At 46.5% G+C, this 22612-nt stretch overlaps 1 long non-coding RNA gene across 1 annotated transcript; it reads right to left on the bottom strand.

The window, feature by feature from the left end:
- Positions 1-729: 729 nt before the first annotated feature.
- On the bottom strand, positions 730-21611 carry LOC135312852 (uncharacterized). The gene is made up of 3 exons (XR_010372472.1): positions 21459-21611; positions 8139-8263; positions 730-2967 (listed from the first exon to the last, which is right to left on the bottom strand). It is a non-coding gene; the product is annotated as an uncharacterized LOC135312852 (long non-coding RNA).
- Between the last annotated feature and the right edge of the window lie 1001 nt (positions 21612-22612).

The raw sequence follows: 22612 nt of genomic DNA, 5'->3' as shown, positions 1-22612 counted from the left end.
GCAACAGTCCTCTGTTGTTTGTCCAAATGTTAGCGGGTGGTGCTTTTTTTTTGTTGGGGGGGGGGAAAAAGGAGGGAGATGATTGATATTATTTTTCCCTGTTGGGATTCCTTCTGGTTAAAAAAGGGGGGAGAAAAAAAAAAAAGGTAAAAGCTGAATGGATGGGGGGGCGGGGGGATGAGAGGATTAAAAAGAAAACCTGGAGCAGAGGAGGAGGGATGACAAGAGCCTGCAGGTGCAGGGAGGCTAAATTCCCTGCAGGGGTCATGTGCTCTGGGAGCCGGGGATCCTCGGCTCCCCGGAGGCTGCCGGGGCCGGGCGAGGGCGAGGGGCCGGGGGCGGCTCGGCTCGGCTCGGCTCGGCGGGGGCTGCGGCTGCGGCCACCCCGCCCGGCACCTGCGGGAGCGGCGCTGCCGGGCTCCGCGGCCGGCGGGGAATATTCACGAACAACTCGCACCTTGCGAACTCCGCCGTGTAGTCGGTACCCCCGCAGTCGGTCGGTCGGTCGGTCGTTCTCGCTCCCTCTGTAACCCTTTCAGTCCTGGGTGCAAGATGTGCCGCTCCCCGGGGGAGCCCCGTCCCGGGGAGCCCCGTCCCCCCCTCCCCGACACCTGCCCCCTTTCCTGGCGGATTTCAAGGCTCGCTAGCGGGTATTTAATTCGCGGGGGGGGGGTGGGGGGGGGGGTGGGCGGGAGGAGGGGGCGAGGACACAACTTACCCTCCAAACTATGCACAAGCTCGTCTCTGCTTTCCCCTTCAGATCAACTTTAAAGAGCAGATTCTCAGTCCGGGAGGCAAAGAGGCAGGGGAGGAGAGGGGAAATGGTTTAGTAACAGCGGCTGCCAAGTGGGTGAAGTTCGGGGCACAATCCTGGCTCTTCCACGCTCCAGCAGCCCAGCATCTTCCCGGGGTCTGGAGAACAAGGTGTTCAACAAGTCTTCCTTGTTACCCGAAATTGATTGATGATGGCTTTCCCGCCGGGCTGTATTTAACAAAACGATGCAGAGCGCTACTCTGACGAGCAGGAAATTTTGGAGGAGCTTGCAATAGAGCTGCAGCTTTAATTTATCTGTTTCTGTCTCTCTATGTACATACGTACAGACACACATACACACGCACACCTGTGTATGTGCATATGTATATATAAATAAAAAGATATAACTCTATCAATACAAGATTGGGTCCACAGGATCTTAGAAAAGCCTGCCTGTCGGCTGCGTGGAAGTTAAAGAGTTTTTCTTAAGCAAAAGGGGCTGATGCTTGGACACATCTCACGTCCAACAGGAGGCAATGACGTCTGTAGCTTCATTGCTATAACAGCACCAAGGCTGCAATTGCCATTCACTGAAATGATAAGGGGCGCTCAGACGTAAGCAGTCTGGACCTCTAGCAAGAGACTGAAGCGAAGATGATTTCTCCCCTCCCAAAACAAATAATAATGCTAAAAAACACCTAAGGAAAGAGACGGGGGAGCGGGGAAAGGAATCTAGGTCTCGCAGTCACACGCGTCTGCAACACGATCCTCTAGCTCCAGAAACATTTATTTTTTGCAGCTGACTAGACTTTGGGAAATTTCAATGTATTACGACCGCTCGGGCGGGGGGAGGGGAGGGATTTTTTTTTCTTTCTTAATTATTTCTGTCTATCTTCAAGCTGGCACTGACGAAAGCCGGGTAAAAGTGCCCTCCCCCCATCTTTCCAAATATATTTCGGCTCGGGTACATGCTGAAGTGTTCCTGGTGTACGGCTAGATCTTCTGAAGTAGCAATTTCTTGCTGTATAGGCGGCAATTTTTTTTCTTTTTTTTTTTGTGTGGGTTTTTTTTTTCCAAGCACTGGTAGATGCTTACGGGGGGGGGGGGGAAGGCGGTGCGAAGCTGCCGGCTCCTTTCCATGCGGGATCACAGTCCCCCTGTCACGGTGTTGGCCGCGTACGGGGCCGGCCGCCGCGCTCCCGAGCCCCGCCAAACCGAGGCGGCGGCGGGGGTCGCTGGGCGCGGGGGCGGCGGGGGCGGCCGCGCCTCCGCAGGGCTGCTGGTCCCCGCGGGCGCCGCAAACACGGGGGAGACTCACACGACCCTTCCCCGCCCCCTCCCGTGAGCTGCCGGCCTTGAAATGACAGCCCGGGTGTTAACCAACCCCCCGCCGCCGCCTGGCAGCAGCGGGCGGCCCCCGGCGGCAGCGGGCACGCCAGCACCGCGCTCCCGTTGCGGGCAGCGCGCCCGGCCCCGCCGCCGCGGGGGGGGGGGGGCGGGGAGGGGGACAGCGCCTCTCCTGGCTGCTCCGGCCCACGCGTGTCCGCGCTGCCGCGCCCGCGGGCCGTGCCGCAGTCACAGCCGCAGCCGCAGGCGGGCGCGGAGGAAAGCGAGCAGCCCCTTCTCCGCGCCTTGTCCCCGCCGGAGCGGGGGCGGCCCCGGGGAAGGGAGGGGCAGGGCGGGGCAGGGCGGCGGGGATCCCGCTGCGGGTGGGCGCCGTGGTCCTGCCGCGGAGCCGTGCGGCGGTGCGTGGCCCAGCTCGTGTGGGCGGGCCCGCTGCCCGGGGTGCTCCGGGAATGCGGGGTTCTGCCCTCGCCCTGCAGCCCCGGCGCAGTGCCCTGCTTTTTCGTTCGGCGTCCTGCCGGGTCTGGGGCACGGCGTGTCCGGCCCCCGAGTGACGGCATGCAGTACGTGGCTACTTGCCCAAACCATTAAGCCAGTTCCTTGTTGGAACAATTTTAGATGCTGGTGATGTAAGTGGTTACCACTGCGAGCTGGAATCGGGCTCACTCTCCGCTGGAAGCACCCACAAGGTGCCGGGCTCTTCCTCTTGTCAAAGTTTGCCTTGGTGAGCAGGGAAAGGCAGCGACCCGGAGCGCCCAGCGGGCAGAGGGAGCATACAGACTCTCTCCCTGGCATGGGCGTGACGCGTGGCATTCGTGGTGGCCTTTGATACCTCCGAATCTCCCACACGAGGCTTTGGTAACATTTGGCTGCAAAGTAAAAGAGGAGAATTTCCGATCACTAGCAGGAGATGCTTGCGCTCTTACGCAGTCAGGTTTAGCAAGGCGTTCATTTTTGTGAATGATTAGTGGAGCTTCTCAGTACCTAGCAGCACACCCCCTTCCCTCAGAGAGATGGCCTAAAAAATTTACAGGGAACAGAATTGAATATACTTGTCAAGCTTTAGGGGCAATCCTCTGCTATGCTGTATTTCACTTTATCTTAAGTACTACATTTCTAAATGTATTTTTTCCACCTGTTCAGCACACAGAAATCACAATATATCTATCACAATATAAGACATTGCATTATCCCACATCAGTGTTTTAGGAAGTTCCTGTCAAGGTCTGCCTTTGCACAAGAGTTTCCACTGAGTTATTAACATGCTGACGGGTCAGGTTTTCATCATGGTATCATATCAGAGAAATCAGGGATGAGAATATGGAATAGATCATCTCCTGGGGGGACGATATGGGGCTAACAAGATAATTCCATAAACAAAAATCTCTGAGGCTGTAGCAAGCCAAACTTTTAAGTCTAACTCCCATTGGAATTGTATTCCACCCTCTCTAACAGATCTTGCCAAAGGAAAGCTTTCCACCCAGTTACTCCTAAGCACTCCTTTTTCAGTTCCTTCCCACTACACACAACAAGATTTGGACCATCACAAGGAGTTACCTTCTCTGTAGTTAAGCCCTTTGACACGTACAGTAGGAGTGAAGGAGGAAGAAAAAAAGGGAAGGCGGTACCAGGTTCCATGTTCTGTACCAACGCTGGCTGTCTTCACTCACAGTCCAGAAGTGACTGTGCACTTTAAAGCGTTGTGGGACAGTCTCAGAGGGAAACAGAACAAGGGGAGAAGGTGGCCTGTTGCTGGTTGACTGGATATGGTCCAGAGGAGAAAAGTAAAGAGAAAGCTTTTGGGGTAGGGGTAGTAACGGTGTGAAATAATTTACCAGAGTTTGGAGTTTCTTGGTGTATCATCATTATTTAGTGATTTTTTTTTTTTCATGTAAGAATTCTAGCACTTCTCACTCCCACTTCCAGATGCATGCTGATTTCCACCTCTGCCTGGCACTGTGATTGCAGGCCTCAAGGAAAAAAGTCTAATACGGTACAGAGAGCTCTGCTATTGGTTCACTTTTAATGCTCTGAAAAAGAACTACTTTCTGTGCTGTTACTCACAGAACCACAGACCTGTGGGGGTTGGAAGGGACCTCTGGAGATCATCTGGTCCAACCCCCCTGCTTGAGCAGGGACACCTACCGCAGGGGGCACAGGAACGCGGCCAGGCGGGTTTTGAATATCTCCAGGGAAGGAGACTCCACACCCTCCCTGGGCAGCCTGTGCCACTGCTCTGGCACCCTCACAGGAAAGAAGTTTCTTCTCATGTTTAGCTGGAACTTCCTGTGTTCCAACTCGTGCCCATTGCCCCTTGTCCTGCCATTGGGCACTATTGAAAAGAGCCTGGTCCCATCCTCCTGACACCCACCCTTTAGATATTTATAGGTATTGATGAAATCCCCCCTCTCAGTCTTCTCTTCTCCAGGCTGAACAAACCCAAGTGTCTCAGCCTTTCCTAATAAGGCAGATGCTCCAGTCCCCTGATCATCTTGGTAATTCTCTGCTGGACTTGCTTAAGCAGTTCCCTGTCCTTCTTAAACTGGGGGGCCCAAAACTGGACACAGTACTCCAGGTGTGACATCACTAGGGCAGAGTAGAGGGGGAGGATAACCTCTCTCAACCTGCTGGCCACACTCCTTTTAATGCAGCCCAGGATACTGTTGGCCGTCTTGGCCCCAAGGGCACATTGCCGGCTCATGGTCAGTTTGCTGTCCACCAGCGCTCCCAGGTCCTTCTCAACAGAGCTGCTTTCCAGTAGTTCAGCCCCCAGCCTGTACCAGTGCATGGGGTTGTTTCTCCCCAGGTGCAGGACCTTGCACTTGCTCTTGGTGAATTTCATCAGGTTCCCCTTAGCCCAGCTCTCCAGCCTGTCCAGGTCTTGTTGGAGAGACTCATTTAAATGCTACCCACTTTCAGTGACTTCTTTTGGATAGAATTACATGAGCTGTTTTCTTTTGGTGGACTTATGTCACCAAACTTAAGCAAGTGGCATTCCGTATGTTAAGTCTGAAGGCTTTTCATGAGAAGAGAAGGTGGTCCTGATCTAAAACTTGTGAAGGTAAATAGAAATCCCTACGTTACGCTCATTGATCCATCACGGTGGGATTCCAGAAACAGGCCTTGGAGCCCGGAGTTACAGCCCTGCTAAACACAGTTGTACTCAGAGATAGACTTGAAGTGTTTTCAGGCTTCTGGATTTGGACTGGGTATCTGCCTCGCATGAGTCAATAACTGAAATCATCAGGCAAAAGACCTTCAATAAATATAGCTCAGTTTGCAAACACTTTACTTTTTGCTTTATTTTTTAAAGCATTACCAGCCTACCCCGTCAATCATGTTCACAAAGGACCATTCACCGCGGTTTGCAGTGACTCGTCAGTCTGAATACAGCGTATTTTAAAGGGATATAAAATGAAAAGTTCAGAGGAGATAGATATGGCATTGGTTAAGGCAAACCCCCCTCTGCCCAACGCGCACCACACAGGCACAGCAAACAATCAAACACAACAGTGGTAAGACTTAGAGAGGTCTTACCTTGCAAGTTTGCTTTCTCTTACTTTTTCCTCACATCGCTGACTCAGTTTAGAACTGTCTGACCTAGCAATACGTAACCAATACTTAACAGCACGACGAGAGAATCAGTCCTCCTTCGTTCAGTGCCACGCTATCGCTTTTCCTGAGCAGTTTGTCATTTTTTCTTTGTATGTCTTTATAATGTGACTTATAACACACTGTTCCAGATTTTGTAGACACCCGTATCATCAAAGCCGAATTCTTGCAAAAGCCCTCTCCCCGCTCAAAGCAGTTATTTTGGTAGGTGTCCCTGAACTGCGAATACACCCCTGCACATCTTGACAGAATACTTAGCATTTGTATAGCATTTGGTTTTGTCTTCAAAGTGATTTGCTAGCATGAGCTATTGTACCCTTACAACACCCAGAACAGTTGGCAAATTTTATTATCCTCATATTATAAATTGGGAAACAGCAGCAGAGAGGTGAAGAGCCTGTTCTATCATCTTTATTACTGCCTTAATCCTTGGCTGGTTCCGCTGCTTTCGGTGGGAATTCTTGCACGGTAAGGTACTGTTTGATATGGCTGAAAATCACGGGGTCTTCCACTAAGTGATTCGAGCAAGGCCATGGGGAGGGTTTAGTGCAGGTTTAGAACTGAAGTATCTCTGATACACATGTTCTTTCACTTCACCCACTTTCCCAATTTAAAAACAAAACCCAGAACTTACCACTGTATCTGTCATTTTTCCACACCACAAGCTAATTTACAGTAGTAATAATGATCAAGTAGCCCTACTGCACTGACATTACATACAATGCAAGTTGACATATCGCACAAAGAAAACTCGGAGGACTGACGCAGTTCCCAATTTCTTATGCTATGAAAATGACCACCTTTTTGACCTCGTAATTTAACAATTCAAAGCAGGAGGGTGAAAGGCGCATTTACAAGTTTCATGTGAAATTCAGCACTAGCAGGAAGGTGGTACTAAGTCAGTTTCAAGAGACAAAGCCATGTCTCTGTTTACTTTTTTTTCTATATTGTTCTTTCAGCAGGAAATGTGTACTTTAATTTCACAACATTAGTCTTTGTATTTTCACAGAGCAGGTGAAGATCTGTTCTATCTAGAGAGGCCTTGCTGAATTTGCTCTGTTAAGTTAGAGGGTGTTCTCGCCTTCAATAATAAAGTTATTTTGTCCGCTTTTCCTTCTGCCTTCTGCAAACACCTCATATTTGTCCAACACTTATGGCCACCAAGTCCTGATCCATGTCTCCTTGTAAACCTTAGCTATCATCCTCTAGTGGCATTTTTAATTGTAAAAAATACAGGGGCTTATTCTGCACAGTTTAAGACTACCAATTTTTAGGACTGTGAATTTGTTGAATGGATTTTCAAACACCTCTCTGTTGAGAAGGATGGAAGTGTTCAGGGTAGCAGCTACTGCTCAAGACAGAGAGGGTGTCTGTTCAGAAACTTTCCCCACCTCCTAGTGGCAGCGACTCTCATTCTCCAGCACTTCTCCCGTACCCTGTCTCTGCTCCAGCTCTTTCCTTTCGTCCTCTGTTTCCATAGCAGGAATTTCACAACTCCCTTGCTCCTGGGAGGTAAAATCCGCTGTCCCCTACACAGCTGAGAAAGCGTGCACCTGCCTTAGCAGCATCCGTGGTGTACATGAGAGGAAACTCTAACTATGTTACGTTTTGTAGAAGACACAGCGGGTCGTTCAGTTCACACAAGTTTCTAGGTACTTAAATGCTAGCGCAGCATGAGAAGGTCATCAATACTGAGAGTTTCCATGATGGGTATATATGAAACTCTACATGCTTCAAAAACAGTTTGTGGTACCTTGGGTAACCAAAAAGGCTGGAATAGGAGAAAAGAGCCTGCAAAGGCCTCTTGTCCTCAAACATTGTCGCTTTGGGCTTTGTCCCTGCCATCTTCCATGATACTTTCTCCCAGTCAACATCTGGTTTGATTGTTTGTTTGTTTGTTTAATTTATTTACTTCTACAGCCCTTTTCCTCACAGCCTCCTTAACAGGCCAAAGTCTGCACTTCAGGGCAAGACACGGAGGCCCATGTCAGGCTGGGAGGTGGGCCAGGGAGGCCCCCCGCGGCAGCGCCGGCCAGCTGGGGCCTGCGGGGCTGCACTGGCGCCACTCTTTACTTGAGAAGCTGTTGTGCCTCGAGGTGGTTCACCTGCTCTGCCTCCCCGCTTCCTCTGGCCTGCCTGTTTTGCAGCACAGAGCCTGCCTCAGTCTCTCTGGTGCTCAAATGTTTTGAACAGTGAGGCGTAAAACCCTCTCAAATTCACCTGGGTAAAACCTGTGTTTGATTTAAGCATAATTGTTATAGGAGTAAGCATAAGCAACTGAAAATCAGGTTCTCCTTGGTTTTCAGTTAAAAAAAAACTTCATTTGAGATTGTCCAAGGGGGGGGGGGGGGGGGGCTAGGGGCACACCAATGTTTTATTCTAAATGAGTACTTCCAGTGTTGTGAAAAATCACACAGTTTCCACTTACTGTTCATTCAGCTTTCATTCTGCTTTCCAGCTACATCTCCTCAACCATCCCAGCGGCTCACAGGAGTTATGCTTTTAAACCCCTGCCGTGGTGTCCAACCTACAGGTTTCTTTCTTCACTGTTTTCTGTGGAAGGAGGAGGGGGAAAAAAAAAAATCAATTCTAACTGCATGTTTCTGCAAGATATGCTGTACTCTATATTTCCAATGATTTTTAACCCTTTATTTAAGGAACTCCAAATAAAATCAAGTGCCATCAGAAACAAGTGCAACTCCTATTATGAATCCTACTCTACAGCGAATCATCTACCCTTCCTACTTCCTATTTTGGCTCGCAGAGAATAATTTTTAGTATTTCCATCTGAATATGTTTGGTAACAGAAAGAAAAAATGAAAAACAAAATACAAGCCAAATGTAGGGTACTGTCAAAATACACTGTAACTTTAAAGGCGTAGTTATAACAAAATATTTATAGTCTTTAAAATGCAATTCAGTGACCAACACAAAGAAGAGTTTTTGCTTTAAGGTGCATTTTGATTCAATAGCACTGGTTTGTCCTTGCCCTTATACTAGTATAGAGCAAGAGTAAGTATATCTGCTCCCAGAAAGTATGAAACTAGTGTAAGTGAGAGAAGAAAGACTGTGGCTCCTACCGTTCAGAACTATGACCAGTGGCAGCACTGTTAGACGTGCTCTAAAACTACTCTGCATGAGAGAAGAGGGTAGGGTGAGCTGAGCAACCCGGTCTCACCTCTTCGCTGACCCTGCTTTGAGCAGGAGCTCGGACTGGACACCTTCTGAGGTCCCCACCCACTGAACATATAATCTTGCTCTGTAAATTCTTTTCACTTGTATCTTCACCAGTGAATTTAATAGGAATAGATTCAGGCTTTTTTAAACATACTGTTTGGAGGTTTGGGGTTTTTTTCAAATCAAAATGTTTTGCCGTCACTTCTTGTGTGACCATGCAGCTAAACCGTATCTGACTGAAGGAACTGGTCCTCTTAGTGCAATTTGTGCTACTTCACTACTTGCATCTGTGCAAAAGTGAAAACGTGAGGTGGGAACAGCAACACCAGCACTCATAGTCCCAAGCCTCAGAGATGTTCCAGAGAGCACTTTTGATTTGAAAACTCCATAAAAACCTTCAGCAAACCTCGTTTCTTCAAAGACAGAATTTGCCTTGCAGGAGCCTTGCTTTCACAAGTTTGGTAGAACGAGGAGCTAGAACACAGGACAGCGACCTCCCTGACAAGAGCAGAGAGGAGGAAAGAAGGGATTCCCCTCTTCCACTAGCGTTACTCTACACATTCGACAAAAAAAAAAACCCCGAATTGCTCTGACAGATGTGAGACTACAACCAGATGCCACGGGCTCATGTCTGCTCCTACCAGTGTCACGCCTGCTTGAAGAAAAACTAACGTACTGCAGGGCTTGGCATGGGCTGGGACACAGCCACCAGCAGCCTTCTTTTCAGTTTCCTTCCACAGATTCTGCCACTGACTCTGGCCTCTGGTTTTTCAGTGGGAACACCAAAGGCAGAGAAGCACAGCAAAAAATTTAGTGTTGCCACCTTTCACTGTTTTATGAAAAGTCTTCAGGTCCTGGAGACAAAAGATTACATTGTAGTTGCAGAGAAAAGGCTGGGAATGGGACTCAAGTTATCCTTTCTTCGCAGAGAAAAAAAGTCAGCTGCAAAGGCAAAAGCAAACCCTAACTGTATTATCGGCAGTACAACCATCGTTCTCTTTTGCCTCTCAGAGAGGCTCTATGGGAAAAGCCTTGAGAAATTCGCAGGGAAGATTAAATTTCTCCCCCCTCAAAGGCCACAGTCCCCAAACTCCCCACAAGCTGCGAGAAACGGACGGAAGGGACGAGCGGGCGGTTTGCAGTAGCGAGCGCCAACCTTCGCTTCCCAAGTTGTCGAGCGGTAACGACCAGAAAATCAGCGCTCCCTACGCCCGGCCCTCAGCCTCCACCGGCCCGCTCCGCGAAGGCAGGTGCCGAGGTAACCCGTGAGCCCGCAGGGCCACCCACCCACGCAACCCCCGGGGCGAAGCGGGAAGGGCGCGGCCCCTGCCCGTGGCGTGGCAGGGCGGGAGGGGGGCGCTCACCCGGCCCTGAGGTGACCCGCCCCACCACGGCGCTCGGCGGGACGGAGCCGCCCCCCCCCCGGCCCCCCCCCGCCGCTCCGTGCCCCGCACACCGATCAGCGCCGCAGCAGCGCCCGCCCGAATCACCCCCCCGCGCACACACCCCACACCCCACAGCGTGCGCGCGGGTGAGGCGGGAAGGGGTGGGGGAGAGCGCGCGCTCCCGGCGCCCCCCTCCCCCCCCCGCCCCGCGCGCGCCCGCCGCTCCCATTCAGCCTCGCGCCATCCCCGCCGCGGCGGTTGCTGCCGTCAGAGCTGCCTGCGTCAATGCTGCCTCAGTGACACGCACCGGGGCTCTGCGCTCCCCCACCCCCAACCGCCTCCTCCTTTCTGCCTTTTTTTTTTTCCTTTTTTTCCCCTCAATGAGGCGCTTTAATGGGATTTTTTTTTTTTTTTTTTAATGATCCCGCTTATAAATCAGGCCGGCTGGCGGGTGCCGTTGGCACGTTTACACTTAACCGTTCCTTTGTGTGTTGGGGGGTGGGTTTCCATCCTCCCCCCCTTTTTAAATTTTTTTTAAAATAATAATTCTGATCAATAATGACAATTTCATTCATTTATTTCACGCGGGTCACACGTCACACGCGTACGTGGGTCTTCCCGGGCACCGACCACCCCCACACACCACCCCCCCGGTCTCCCTGTCACTGCGGCGCAGGGGGAGGCTGCAAGCGGGAGGCCGTACCCAGCACACTCTCAGCTTACTATATTATAACGGATTTCCCTCTCTCCCAGAAAAGCAACAAAGCAACCTTTTTTTTTTTTTCCCCTCTTAATAGCCTACTCGTTCAGCATTTCTGCATTATCTGCACACCCACCGCTTTTTCTCCTCTTCCTTTCCCACTGCTGTGTTCCCCCACCCCATTAATCACCAAGTCCTGGGCTCTAAGGAGTAACGGTTTATAAAATGGTTGCTCTGTGGATGTCCTCGGTTGCACGCGTAACCCCAGCCTCCCCTCCGTGTTCCTCTCCTGCTCGTCAAGGTCAGAGGGAAGTCTTAAGGGCACAGTTAAACCCAAAACGTATTTATTTATATTTTCTCCCCGCCTGTCTCCTTCCACCCCTTTTCTTTTCCTCGGGAGAATTTGATGGCAAAGCTCCCCGGATTTTTGTGGGGTCGGGCCTTGCCCTACTTCAGGACGTATCCGTGCTTAGCTCGGCAGAGAGAATGATATCCCGGTCCTATTAAAGTCAATGGGAATCAGTGAATTCAGGCGTCACTGGATTTGGCTGGCAGAGCATGCAGCCACGCTCCGGCCAAACCCTGCCCCGTTTCAATTCAGCTTAACAGCAGCCGTGCCAGGCTGCTGCAAAGCTGGCTTGTGCTGCTGGCGCAGCCCTGCCCTCCCATACAGGAATCCTTGGTGACGTTGAGCAGCTGGAACAGATCCTGCATCTCCCTGCTGCCGCCATGCAAGGAACCCGAAACTAGCTTCCACCTCCTCCCCAGCAGACAAAGGTCCTTTGAGGTCAGGGATTGGCTGGGTAAATTAGAGCAGCCTAAAGACCGTATTAATTTAGACTGCAAACGAGCCTGGTGCCGTCCAAGTCCCAGCGGTATGAGGCACAGCCATTTTTACATCCTCCCAGCTGCACATATCCCTGCTCTCCTCCAGCTCAGGACTGGGTGTATTAACAACCAAATGGTAGCAAATCTCTTTTTCTGTCGATGCAAAAAGCAACAGTTTCAGAAACAGTTTGGTTCTGTAGCGCCAACTACTTTGAATAACCATTTTTCTTCAAAATACAAGGAAAACAAATTTTAAAAGGGCAAGCAATTAGACCACAAACTAGATTTCTGAAGAGAAAAAGGAATCTAACATCTGAATAACTTGTGCACAGCAAGGGCTTCACTGTGCATTTGAAACTTATTGTTATTTGCATTTTTTTTGACAAAAAAAGGGAAACAAACCCGGTATAATAAAAACAATGCTGGGTGGCAATAGGGAACCTTACGACAACAGGAACACGCTTACTTATTTTAATACCCAGCTTATGCATAAAACTGCATTTATGTTACCTCTTTGTTCAGCTGTATTTTACTTAATTGTATCAGCAGGGCTTCTCCTCAATAAATATCCATTTAACAGATAGGCCACAAAGCCACGCAGGACAGAGGTTTTCAGGGAATTGACTCTCCGTACCAGATATGATTCAAGCACGCAAGCAGCTCAGCAATCTGCCCTACTCGCGGGACACGTGAGGGAGGAAAGGCAGGCTTTTGGAAAGGCTCCTGCAGAGTCCCAGAGATGGCAAATGGCCCGCCTTCACCCGCGGTCATTTACATTCTACCACTGTGACTGCGTTTTCTTATAAATTTTTTTACTATTTCATTTCAGTCTGGCAAAACCGACCTCGGGATTCATTTGTGCCTGTTTTTCATGTTATGAATGATGCAACTCTCAGTATCCAAGCATGTTAAATGGGAGACGGGACAAATAGCATGCACTAGGACATATTAATAAGGGTGACTTCACTGTTTATTTCCCCACATTAGAAGCTGACCTTGTGAGATCAAGGGTACCCTGTTGCCAGTGTACGCCATAGAATAGTGAAGGTGGAATGATGCCTGCGGAGCAAGAGGTGGCCTCGCTGTCTGTGCAGGAACAGCCCCTTTTTCCTGCCAGGGCTGCAGAGGGGAGCGGTGCTTGCCGATTGGGGGGGTGGGGAGGGGAAGGAAGCGGGGGGGAGGTAGCTCCCTGCCTGTGCACAGAATACGGCGCTGCACTCACTGGATCTGCCTTCAGAGAAGCAGGTTTGAAACAAGTCAATCTTTGCTCTGCCTTGGGAGTTGCTCCAAGTCTTTGGCTGCAGATTGCAGTGCTAAATTGAGACCATTATTTTGCATTGAGCTATTTTCATCCCGAAGCGCTTTAAAGGCTTAGCAGATATACAGGCTATGGTGCTATATGCACAGGAATCACTCCAGGCACTAATGAAATGCAGCCACCTATTAACCAGAGCCGTGTGATGCCTGGTCCCTGGGCGTGATGACTGCCAGAAGATTTTGTTTTATCCAGCTGAGTCGAGTCTGGTTTTTGGTTAGTGGAATACTTTATGCCATTTGAAAAGGAAAACTGGCAGGATCTTTACGTACAGAATAGAAGTAGGTATAGACAGTTACACTCAGCCCTGGAATTTGAAATGCCACCACTGAGACAAGATCTTCTCCAGAGACTTGCTTTGTTCCCCCACCCATATTCAATACTAATTATCAAAACAGTCCTCCTTCCGCTTGGTGGTGCAGGGAGCTGAGCGTGAACATCTGGAGCCTTTCACCCATGGGGTAGTCATTCAAGGGCCTCTGGGGCCAGATGTGGACAAAAAACCATGGTGTTTTGGTGGTCTATAGACAATGAATTAATAATTTCACTGCAGTTTCTCTGTAGGGGCAAGGCAACACAACCACCTCCACAACTGGCTTTAACTCACACTTGACTGTTCTGTCTAGAAGAGGCAAGAAAACTAAGTTACTGCGTATTTGCCGTTGTGGAAAATTCATTTTAAAATGCAAAAAGCACAATGAACTATAAAATGTATGCCTAAAATGAGCGATATAGTATCCACTTGGTACATACACCTTCGTATAGATTGCACACACTGCATTAAATAAGCACGCTTCCCTGTCTCTAGTTAGGGTAGAGAGGGAATTGTGTGGTGAAAGACGTAATTTGTACATTAGGAAGTCTCTGTTGCCAGATCAGCAGCAGCAGCACTGACGTCTGTACTCTCTCGCTTTGTTCCTGCTGCTATAAATCAAAATGACTACAGTCCAAATGCCTCACTTGTTTAACTATAAACGCACTGCTAGTCAGAAAAATCCACACCAGGAGGGATCTAGATGATCTGCATATACTTTAAACTGATTAAATAGAGAAAGTCCAAAAAAGGACAAGAATAACATTTATAAATTTATGGTTTCAGCAACAACAACAAAAACTTTTAAAGGGTGGAATCCTGCAGAGCTGTAAAAATTCTGTGTCTACAGGCACTGATGTCTTTGCTAAATGAGCTATCAAATTTGCCTTTCTTAATGTGCATTGGGATTTTTTAAATTTTTTTTTCCCCCCAGATTAATGCAGCCTCCTTAGAAGCCTATTTTCCCCTGTGTCCTCATGTATTTCCCTGCTTGTGTAAACTACTGGAAGCAAATTAAAACAGGATAGATTAAGTGGGTCAGGTTTTACTCTCCCTAGTTTTATGTGCCTGTGTATTTATAATAATAAATACAAACACATATAGCTGAGGTTGACTCCCATTTATTTGGAATTTTAGAAAGCTAAATAGCTCCTCTGTGGATGAAATGAGCCCTCAAAGCCTAAAATACCACTTAGATCCCTTCCAAGTTCTAAAAGAGGACTCAACAGTTACATAAAAATGATGGTGCCAACCCCTGCTGCTAACCTGTTGGCTGGGGGAGAGCAAGGGAACTCTCCTCCTAACACCTACCGAGAGCCTGGAATCGTTACAGAAAAGTGCAGCACAATGTCTTGACTATATGGAAAGGGGATGGGAGAAATTAAGAAGGTAACCTTCCAATACCAACATTAGTTCAGCCGAGCTGTAAATCCTATGTATTGGGCAGCAGAGCCAGAAATATGTTGAGCTGTACTTCTGAAGAGGAAATAACAGGATCAGAGAACAGCAGGTGAGCACATTGTCAACGCCACGCTGATGTTGCTGTTGGAGCCACTGCGTTACAGTTCCTGAGACCACCAGATTTTTACAGTAAGACTTTCAAAGATCATCAAAGCAAAAGGTCTAAAGGGGTTTGTTTCACGGCGGCTGTCCTGTAAGGCCTTGGCTAATGAATTTGCAACCAGATGTTCATTTTAAGATCTGATCCAAAGTGCACTGAAGTCAATGGAAAGTCAATTGGAAGTTCCAGATTACTGGAGAAAAGCTACTGCAGAGCCAATATTTTTTAAAAAATAAAAAAATAAACAGGATGTAGCCATTGGTCATTCAGCTTGGCACTGATCCCAGGCAAAACCGTGGAAGAGCAAAGGAGCAGACACAGGGTCATCGATTACATGCCACCGGAATTGTCATAGTTGTCATGTGAATGGGTAGAGACTGCAACAAACAGAAAAGAACTGGATTTATCTTACCTCTTTCTCATTGCTGGCCAACCTAGCCAGTATTCCTTCTCATTTGCCATTGATTAAGAGCATGTACACATGGTTACTATAGCTCACCTAGCACAACTGTAACATTTTAGGATGTGGTAACTATGGAAAATAAAGGAGAGTAACATGATCAATGCCAGTTACCATAGTTTTTTTAGAAACAGCCTAACAGGCCTCATAAGTAATACTTGATTTTATTTTTTTGTTGTTTTCTTTCAGTTTATAAATGCATATGTTGAAATAGAACCTGAGATATCAGGCTTCTGTAAGTCTTTTGGATTCAGTTCCATGTGACACTGATTTAAAAAATTGACCACAAACACTAAGCAGCATACACATATTAAAGAGTTAGACTGGGAGCCAGTGTCTGAAAAATGGAGCTAAACAAAAATCTTTTGTGTTTTAGAGTAACTAATTAAGCCTTGCAACTACTTCCCCAAGGCACAATTCACTCTGGAGTCTTTAACTCAAGACTGGTTGGATATCCTTCTAGAGATTATGATCTTGCTGCAGAAGTTTCTAGCTGAGATTCTCTCGGCCCCACTGTTTGGGAAGTCAGACTGTTATCCTCATGGTCCTTCTAACTGTGAACCTGTGGCACCTTGATGATTGGTGAACAGCGAGTGTAGATTAGTCTACTCTTTTACTTCTTAGGTAAGGTTTCCCTTGAGCAAAGTTCAATTTCTTTTGCATACATTTGCAGCTCTATGATTTGCACGCAGATCTTAAAAATAACTATCAAATCATGCAGTGTCATTTTATCACAAGAAAGCTGTAGGTTGTTGGACACAAAACCAAATTTACAGGAGAAGAGAGAGAGAGAAAACAACATAAAGTCTAGGGAGCGGCTTCACCTTGGTTTGTTGCAGTCCTCCCTCACATCTGCTGGATTAGGAAAAAGGTGGAATTAAACCAAACAAATACCCATGCAAAATCTGGTGAGAACTGCAGTGGAGTGGAGACATCTAGTTGCCTTCTGTCTACCAACAGCATATGTGAATCAGGAAGTTCTGGCTCTGGAGACAGTCTATAGATAACAACTTTAAGAGAAAGTGAACAAGCCCTTCCTTGCCACGATAGAACACAAAACTGGGATGGAGGGGAGATTGTATGTACTGTTTACATTTCCCCTTGTTCTCTCTGGAGCCTTCCCCAAACTTTAGTTCCTTAAGTTTGGTTTCTTAAGAGAGCTTTTTATTTTGGCAGTTTTGGTTATGTGGTCTTAAAAAGCAGCTTTGAATGTGCAAATTGCCTTGAGAAACAATGCTGAAAATACCTCCTTGATCCAGAACTGAAGAGGTCTGAAGTGCGCTGATGGAGACAGTGTGAATAAGCCTGATTGCTATTGTTCAGGCTGCACCCCATCCCTAATTAGAAAGTCTGAAAAAGGGGCAGTATATGTCATTACTGCTGTATACTCTCCCTTACATTGTAAGCAGAGCCAGTTCCAACCTGCCTGTACATCTCCAGAGGCTCAGCAAACACGTAGGCTCCACAGCAAGATGGGACTGCACGTAGCATGTCACACCTGCATCCCCACAAGGAGAGGCACAGCAAGCTGCCTAGTACCCTGCTCTGCAGAGATACCTTTGGGGCTTTGTCCATGAACTAGAGCCTGCTGAAATACCACATCCACGTGTGCAAGCACAGATTTAAACACACCATCAGCTGAGGGACTGAGGACTAAGACGACCTGCTGCATATGTACTTGAGGGCTTCAAAACATCAGGTGCACCCCCCATTTTGTACGGCTCCTAGCTCCTGCAGCCAGTTGTCACAATCTCTGGGACCGCAGCAATCAGCAGCAGGATATTGCAGTAAGGCTACAGCCTTGTTTCTTCAGCTTCTCAGCACATCTCCTTCCAACTTCAGCCTGTGCCTGCTCTCAGTGCACATAAACACACGCACATGCTAGCTCCAGCAGTAACCAGACTTTCTACACTCACAAATTATGACTCTACAGATGGGGAACTATCCAAAATTGCAGTTGGAGCCCAGCTGTTCCCTACCATCACCCAATAAACAAAGGCCACACAACTCCATGTATATGCTTCTCCAGGAGAGACAAGAACTGGGAAGATCTGAACAGGTTTTACGTAAGAAAGTAGAGGGATTGTACTAGTTACACCTATCTAATCACAACAAAATAATCCCTGTGACTGTGGAGGTAAGGCCAGTATTCAGACAATGACATGCATCTACAATGAAGCAGGAGATTTAGGACATCACGACAAAGGAACGATAATAAGAATACTGGCCCAGGCTCAAATGCTAATGCATACCAAACATTAATGCGCCCCAAACAACAGCCGCTTCAGAGGAATGTTTTCGATTTTCCTAGGGAAGGGATATCACCAGCAGAAGGAAATCTGCAGTGTTATTTTTTTGTTAGATGAGGAGGTAGCTTGTGTTCCAGGGCCTGTACCTCTGTCAGGAGCAACATCAGGTCCACAATTCAGACTAAGGAAGGCATCTCAACCTCAAAACTGGTTGAGTTTGCAGTTGTCTCTGACAATGTAAGCAGCAAGGTCACAGGTGCAGGAACAAGTACTTTTCTCCTCTGGAGAGCTCCCTTGACAATGAGTTTGAGTGTGGCCTTGTGGCATCATACCAAGCAAGGAAGCTTGCACTGCAGTATCCACTGCTTTTTCTGTTGAAGGAAGACTTCAGTCTCCAGGGATGTTGATTTAGTTGCTGTTCCCCCCTTCTCCTTTCCTCCTTGCGTCAGCCCAAGAGTAGCAAAAGGGCCGAATGAGATCTACTAGCTTGGCTAGGACTTTCTGCCGTGCGCCTTTAGCCCCTGGGGTTTTAAGGTGTCTCCCCAAGCCTTGGACTGGTCTGAAACCACTTAGCTTCCAAGATCAGGTGTATTCGTTGTAATATAAATGAGGCTTAACACTTTTAACCAGAACTAAATTTGTCAGATCACTAAGTGAGCTAACCATGAAGGTCATTATTCTGCAAGGGAAGTGTGAACATAAGACTAAACTTTACCTGGAAAAATTTAAACTGAATATTTCTCCCAATGACTAGGGCAATAAGAAATTGAGGGATACATTCTCAAGAAAGCCGTGGAGAGAAACACTTTGTGGAGGATTCTCACCATTCTGTTTGCAGGTGCCAATGTAAGCAACTGTGTGGTTTGCCAGTGAAAGAAAGATCAATGGATGAATGAATGAGAGTTCAAGCCTTACTTGTAAGAATCCCTCATATTGCCATGATTCATTTTGGCAGCCCACCAAACTTGAGAGGAACTCAATGGACCAGCATAATCCCTGATCACTGAAGTTAATTGAGGTTGAGTCACACCTGGAACAATCTTGCCCATTCATTCATTTACAGGAGAGGAGACTAAAACCACTACACAGATTGTGTCTGTTGTCTGGGGCAAGGTGTGCTAAGAGCAGACATTTCTGACTTAAAAGCACAAGCCTTCCTTCCGCTCTCTCAAGAGCGGAAATTGAAATTTTGCAGGAAATTCAGATCTAGGCAGTCAAGTTATTCTAGAGTCTCAAAGTTGGTATGCTACCTTGCCACATGCAAGTCCACCAAAGTCTATTGTACTATGAATGAATCTTCACCACCTGACTGAATTCACAGTAGCTCTTTCCTGTACCTGCTCTACTGCACTGTGACAATTAAGGGTACTCAAGCTTAATCCAGTGCAACACAGTACTGTAACAGAGACAATGCCCACAGTAGCAACAGGAGGGTGTTGGAATGATGTTTTACCACTGCCTTGACTTTGACTCAGTGCTTGTGCCTTCAGGATACTCCGCTTATTGCCTTCAAAATGCCATTACCAGCGAAGGATTCCCCATAAAAGACTCTTGAAAAATGAAATTAAGGAAGTTTTTTCATGCTGTGTATGAAAACAGCATTCAGCCTCATGCATGAAATTCCTTTGAGTGTCTTAAGTTTCCAAAGAACAGCTTTATTTTTCTCATGGCAGTAAGGGCCAAAGATGGAGCTACAAATCTACCTCATAATTTGTCCCATCTCAATTAAGAAATTGCTTTATAAACTAGTTCTGAGCTAGTTCCAATTTTGGGAAATCTGTAATCAACAGTATCTTCCAAGAAGATATTTACCTTGGGTTCTTGACTGTCATGGAAAAGAGCCACCAGGCTGGGACTTCATATCAGAACTGTTTTTATCAGTGATGGAGTGTGCTAGTGTCTTTGAAATAACTTGTTTTGGTGTTTTACTGAAGCTAGGAACACAAGAATAGGAGCTTTTGTCTCTGTTTTTACCACTGGTTTGTTGTTTTTTTTTTTAAAAAAAGAGAGAAGGAAAAAAAATCCCTGTGTTCCAGAAAGGCTTTTAGAACAACCAAAGCAAAGAAACAAAGACCAAACCTAAATGATCCATCCCAGATTTTACTGTATACTCGACGGCTTCTGGAACAGGACATTTTGGGTGTTTTGTATATTCACTGTAGATATCCAGCCAGGATGTATATATTGAGTTTAAAAAAAACCCAAACACCAAAAAAACCCACCAACACACCACAAACACCCCCCCAAAAAACCCCAAGACCAAAACAAACCACCAAAAAACTCAACCCCCCTAAAAAAAAAACCCAAGCACACAACAAAAAGCCACCCTTAGCAACCAAAAAATCCCACAAACAAAAACCAAAACAACCCACACCAAACAATCGCCTAACCTTTCAACTTACTTGCTGCAGCAAAGTACTTCAGTTAGCTCTTTTCCTGAAGTAATAAGTTAAAAGCAACCATGATCTGGGTTGCAATGGAACTCATTCTTCTTTCAAAAGCCCGACATTTACAGTAGAGGCACTCTTAATATATAAACATTTCCCACTTTTACTAATACTACTAATCTCCTAATTCACTTCAGCCACAAATTATTTTAAACAGCCTTTAGAATCACTTTTATTTGCCCTTCTGGAATACTCATCTAATGTCCTAATATATCTGCAGAAGGGAATATGTCCTGAATATAGTTCTAAGAACAGTTAATTAAAATGGGAAAATATTTAGAACTGTTTAGTAAGATATACATATAAAAGCTGTTTCTGTGGGCGGGAGTAAGTGTTGTACTCAAAGCTTGAAAACCACCTTAAAAGTATTTACAATTAACTGGAAATAAGATTTTTCAGAAGAAAGGCAATAATGACAGAGACGGGAAAGTTATCTGCTACCTGTTTGTTTAAATGAAGACTACTTCCTTCCATAGCAGGCTTAGATGGATACCTCATTATGGTGTTAGGAAACACTGTACTTTGCTGAAGCTTTAATTCCCGTAGGATGTAGACAGAAGAAAAATAGTGACTGTCACATACTTTCACAGTTTCATGGAAATATCCATGCATATTGGAAGACCAGCACAGTTACTGATAAACATCTCTGTAGTGAGAGCCCACACTTTGCACGTCAAGAATATGCAGCAGAGAAAGAACAGAAGATATGCTATTAGAGCTGACTACAAACTAGAATTCCAGTCTTATGGAAAATCCTTTTATGCATTTTTGTCCCATATTACAACAAACAACCGCAACTGCAGATCTTCTCACAATCCAGTTGTGAAAGCAGTCAGCTGAAAGAGCAAACTAGCTCATTCTATTCCATTTCATTTTAATACCCTTGGTCGGTTGTTGTGTTTCATGGGAACAGCAGTTTGGGTGCCTTTAACCCTCTCTTCTTCTACAGCCCGAGCCCCAGCTACATCCTTCCTCACATGCCATGGCAACCTGTGCCCACAACAGGAGAACCAGTGAGCACCGTGCATGGGGTGCCCCTGGAAGAAGGGGGGCTCCCAATTGCAAAAGAAATCAATTAGCACATAAGAGATTAACTAGAAGCCCAGAAACCTGCAATTGATACTGAGGTAGACTGCCTGCACTACCTCTCTATCTACATACTCACCCTGTATATGCTACCGTCTAACTTCTATTGCCAGATTAGCTCAATCAAGAGGGTATTAGAACTGGGTTTTTACAGCAAAGTGGAACAAGTGTCAAAAAGTGGAAATACATCACTTACTGTATTCTCATCTTAAAACCTTATGGCTTACCAGCCTGAAAGGAGGCGAGGGAGCCAGCAGAAAACAAAATCTTCCCACTGTGAAAGGACTGACAGGTCTAATCGTCATTTCTGCTTCAGAAGTTTTTAAAATGCAGCATGTGAAAACATGCTGACCCTTGGGAAATAAGTGGGGCTGTTAAAAATAAATAGGTTCCAGCTTTTCAGGAAGAGCAGATTCACTACAGTGACGTAAAAACACCCAGCAGCTTGTCCCAGCAATTTCCCATGAGACACTGCTGATTTAGGAAGAAACAGCAGCTCACACAGCTGCCTGGAAATTTAAATGCCAGGATGTTACTTCTTGAATCGCTTACTTTTTCCACAACTCACCTTTAACATAGTAACAGTACTTGCACAGTCCCTCCATACCCTCAGAAAGACCCTTTGAAGACTTAAAAAAAAAAAAAACCCAACAAAAGCCTTCACTGAACATCCCAGTATGTCTCAAAAATACGTTACAGGAATTTCCTCTTATAGTTGGGAAAAGTTTTGTTTTAGAAATAAAATATTTAATGTTGTTCATTCTAAGGTTTTTAATTTTCTGTTGAAGGGGATAATGCATCCCAAGTACATTTTTGGGTGTTGTGTCCATGTATTTGCCAGAAACAGGCCACTGTTGTGGTATGACACCTTGGTGCAGAGAGGTGCAACGTGTGGTCAGCCTGAGCCAGGCACAGACAGGTGAAGAAGCAAGTGTTGAAGCAGAAGTTTCCCTCTGAATGGAATTACTGATTTGCAGCCATTTCTACCAGTTACAGCAGACTATTTCTGTGATACTACAGCTGTGGGCTTGGTAGCAACAAATAAAATTTCTTCATTTCAAAGCATACACACACATCTTCAATTCAAAGTGCTTCATTTCAGGCCCATGTGGAGACTGCCAGGGTGAAGTATTAAGTCATTTTAGTTTGGAAGATTGTTCTTCCAGTAAACATTTCATGATCCATTTTCTCTCACGTTAATTTGTCAGGATCCAGTTCCTTTACTGTTTCCTTCTTAGATTTCCACTCAGTTTTCCTCCCAAAATCTGTTAAATCCTAACCAATGCTTTCCATAAGACAGAATGCATGAATTAGTATTTGTTTATAAAAGGAGTGTAGGGATTACATGCTGGAACAGATTCTTTATACATAATCACTTCAA

The sequence above is a fragment of the Phalacrocorax carbo genome, chromosome 3 (assembly GCF_963921805.1).
Source record: "Phalacrocorax carbo chromosome 3, bPhaCar2.1, whole genome shotgun sequence".
In the NCBI taxonomy this organism is placed as follows: domain Eukaryota; kingdom Metazoa; phylum Chordata; class Aves; order Suliformes; family Phalacrocoracidae; genus Phalacrocorax; species Phalacrocorax carbo.
This window is presented reverse-complemented; position numbering and strand designations above follow the sequence as displayed.